The sequence below is a fragment of the Myotis daubentonii genome, chromosome 9, assembly GCF_963259705.1.
Source record: "Myotis daubentonii chromosome 9, mMyoDau2.1, whole genome shotgun sequence".
Lineage (NCBI taxonomy): Eukaryota > Metazoa > Chordata > Mammalia > Chiroptera > Vespertilionidae > Myotis > Myotis daubentonii.
Window position 1 is genome coordinate 59,783,596 of NC_081848.1, and position 4,566 is coordinate 59,788,161.

Below are 4,566 nucleotides of genomic sequence, written 5' to 3' on the forward strand. Positions count from 1 at the left end.
AAAACCCTTGCAATTTTCTAAGTGATAAGGGTGATGAAGGTATCTTAATACTCATAACAACCCCTTTAAACTACACCCCCGTTTACATTAATGAGGTGATTTTTTGGAAAGCATCTAAGGATGAGGGTTTGTTGTCAGAGAACCAACCATGTGATTAGAGGGTTGGAAATTTTTTTGTAATAAACCTGTAATCTAGTAAGTTAACTGTTTTCCTGAATTCTATGCATTGCTCTAGCAAATTAATCATATCCAAGGAGAGGGGTCTTTGGAACATGTGATCTACAGCATGGGCTTGCGATTGGCATGTAAAGTGAGGGCGAGGATGTGCCATCTTGTAAGACTGAGGCCTTAACCTGTGAGATTTGATGCTATCTCTGGGCAAATAGTGTCAGAACTGAGATGAATTGTAGGAAACTCAGGTGGTGTCAAATAATTGCTTGGTGGGGTGGTGAAAACCCACACATTGAAGTTTATATCTGAATCATAATATCCAAACTTGGGATGCATCGTTTTCTATTAGATGAATATTTAAATTACATATTATACATATTGCATCCTATAAATATGAGTTACCTTTTACCTCAGAGCCAAATAATCACTTTGTAGAAGAAAATCAAATGTGTATTTTTCAGTTTAGATGCAGTTGATCAATTTTACTATTGCATGTTGACACCAATCTCCTGAAGCAATCTGGTCTCTGAGAAGCCCAGACGCACAGAGACTCATGGATTTGAATTAAAAAGTAGTTCTGGACTTGGGGGCATTTGTGTTGTTTAATAAACATAAAGGAAGAAAGATGATAAATCACCGCTTTGATACATAAAAATGCCAATGTAAGTCAGCCATTTAAAAACACTTTAAACTAAAATACAAGATTTCAGTATACAGAGAGGCTTCAAAATGCAAGAAAAAAATTCATTTCCTCACCATATGATTTTTTAAAATTATGTTTAACATCTAGTGCAGACATTAGCAAAGATAACTAGATTTCATTCTGGTGGGATGTGACCATGATGAGTTGAATGAATATTGGAAGAAAGTATCCATGAAAAGAAGTTTGTAAGACATGTAATAATACCAGAATTTTTGTCTAGATAGAGTGGAAAGTATTCATCAAGACACTTGGCAAGGTTAAAAGGCTTTTTTCTTCTCTATTACTAGATCTGTTTGCTCTGGTAGGCTAGGATACACAGACTTAACCTTTGGGGCTCAATACTTTCTTTTGTTGGAGACAGCCCTATGCATTATAGGATGCTTAGGACCATTTCTAGTCCGTACCCAGTTCTGACCACCCAAAATGTCTTCAGATATTGCCAAATGTACAAGGGAGGTGGGGGCAAAATCACTCTTGACAGAGACCACTGAATTGTATATTTTACTGTTACAACTGATACCCCCACTGTAACAATATGCTAATTTTTAGATCAGCTTGTCGACAGTAGTCTTTTTGGATTTTCATAGGGATTGCGTTGAGTTTATGCATCCCATTAGAAGAACTGCTATCCAATAATGAATCTTCACAATCCATGAACATGGTGTATCTCTCCCATTAGTCAGATCTTACTTAATTTCTCTCAGCAATGTTTTATTATTCTTATGTATAAGTCTTGCACTTTATTTGCTAGTTTCTTTCTTAAGCATTTTATTAATTTGGATGCTGTTAGAAATGCAATTGTCACCCTAGTTTCATTTTTGAAATACATTATTCTAGTTACACAGCAATGCAATGATTTTTATATTGTTTCATATTCTCTCTTTTCTGATCAATCACACTCATCTACCAGCTACATATGTTTTCTATATCTGAGTTGCCGTTATTCATAGTTATTCACCTTTCATCTATGGTTTCCTCCCTAGTCTTTCTTTGCTCCTTTCTGCTTCCACTTGTACTGCTAAATGACACCATTTCTTTGGTGTTTTTTAGTAAAAATATCCAAGAAATATTATCAAATATGATAGTTCATGTTTTCATGACAGGTTTGTAATAAATAGGTCATTGATTATCCTAATGTTTAGTTATAGTTGAGCTGTGTCCTCAATTTGTCTATTTTAACATGGCGAGAAGTGGGGGTAGTGTGGGCTCCTGGCTCTTAGAAAGCTTTCTGACCAGTGGAGGGTAGAAGGGAGGTTCAAGCACCCTGACTGGTAACTGCTACCTTAAATAGACTTGATATGATCTACGCAGCAGAATTCAATGAGCATTAGAAATTTTGTAGGTGAAAATGCCCTAGCCTCTTGCTTTCCCTAAGAATTATCTGCTGCCCCAGACAATAGTGCCATAAACATTAGCTTATAAATGCTTTGACACCTTCCCTCATTCCCCAAGCAATTTTAGCACATGGCCATCTCTGATGTGATTAAAATAAAGACATGCTAGAGCAAGCATGTCAAACTCAAGGCTAACACTGGCCAAATAAACAAGGCATACAGCCTGTGGGTCATGAGTTTGACATGCTTGTGCTAGAGCCTCATCCTATGGATCTAAGGGTCCAGGGTTTGATTCTGGTCAAGGGCACATACCTTGGTTGCAGGCTCCTCCCTAGCCCAGGCCCTCGTGAGGACTTGAGCAGGAGGCAACCAATCAATGTGTTATGCTCACATCGGTGTTTATCTCTGTCTTTCCCTCTCCCTAAAAATCAGTGGAATAAAGACATGCCTCTTGAATCAGTCCCTCAGGAAGCCACCAGACAGGCCAGACAAATGATTGCAATTCTTTGAAAATGACATTGGTTCTAAAACATCTGGTGCTGGGAATGGGGGCTGTTATTGTCATGGCTGCCACTGAGCTGGAAAGTGGAATGGGACCATGTAAGGAACAATGATACAAAATTTGCTATTCCTAGTGAAAAATCACTTTATTTTTATTTGTTCTGTAAGTGCTCCTCAGGTTGCTGCAAAACATTGGTTAATTTACAGAGTTCCAAAGAAGTTGACTTTGGCAGCTTATGTCAGTTCTTTGATCCTTTTATGGAAGAGAAGAATTTCTTACTCCTCCATTTTCACTGGCATTGCTTAAATATTAGAAGAGTAATCACCAAACCATAAAATGTGTGTAATATACGTCTAACACCATTCTGACATTTCCATTGTTGACTATAAGGGGAAACAGAATATGCCAACTAAAAGTACCACTTTGGCATATTGATTAATGTTGCCTAAGAAACAGCTGGTGTAAGACACTCTGACCCTCCTTTGACCCCAAAAAGCAGAAGAAAAAACCTTCCATGTGAGAGGTACCCTCCCTCTTCCAGTAAGTAGAGAAACAGTCTTATCACCAGAGATGGAGAATTTATAGCCTAGAAGGCTGTATAAAGAAACCTTGTTGCTTCACTAATTTACTCCCCAAGCTCAACCTTCTTTGTCTTGTCAATTCTGCACAAAGGTATTTTTTATTTGTTTAAAGGGTATAAAAGCGTCCTGCTTTGGTCACTGCTTTACGAGCTCCCTACAAAATGAATTTTGTTTTCATCCCGCTAATCTTTTTTTTTCTTCTTTTTTTGGTCAGATTATTAGATCAGCCAAAGAACTTAGAAAGAAAGAAGGGAAAAGCTCTCCTCCATATAACTACTATGGCAGGCACTAAAATAGTACATTCAATGTTCACTCTCTCCCATCTTTCCTGTGAACATAAGCTTTATTTTGTTGCAGGTAGCAATTTTCCCAGTTGAAAACTTGCTCTTCTTCCCAGCCGGCAGTAACAGTTTGATCCAAATCTGGGCAATAAGATATCAGTGAAAGTTTTTTATAGAGAAGTGTGAAATCATCATCTTTTCCAAAGAGAAGGGACAGAAATTGTCTCCCACATACAGCACATACCCCCCACTTCTTCATATACTGAACATGGAGGACATGGTAGTTTCAGCCTAGTCATGTTACAAGCATGAGACTAAATGTAGAAGAGCAAAAGTTAAAAGCTGAAAATAGAAAATATAATATCTCTGATGATATCACTGAGTAACTGAATCAGCAATGCTAGTAGTAATGCACCTCATGACTTCGTATCAATGCATGAGGAAATGAGGCCCTTGTATGTAAAGAAAATTTCATAATGGCTGCAACCATTTAATATTTACTTTGAAATTCCAATAGGGACCATTCAGTTTAATTTTCCATCCTTTTTTCTTTGGGGCCCCTGTGTTCTTGCTGCCCTACACTTGTTACTCTGAGCTTAATGGAGGTAAACAGAAATGGGTCTGCATTCATTGAGTTCTTACTATGTGTCTGAAAGGCAGGTCTCATTCATTTACACCAGAACACTTATGAATACAGTGTTATTATTGTTCAGAGTTTATAGATAGAATCTGAGGTTCAAAATTATGAACTAGCTAGTCGAAGATTACACTGCTAATGAGTGCAGAATATAGATTTGAGTCCAGGTTTGTCTTGCTCCTACTTTTAATCACTGCAACATCACCTCCTAGAATAAATAATCCATTTTTTATACAAAGTTAAAGAGACCAAATTAGAACTCAATATGCAAGGCCTGATTTGCTCAGGATTAAGAGAAAAAGAGGGAAAAGTAGAATCTATGACAACATATATAGCATGTGTGTATAGTTAAGTTCA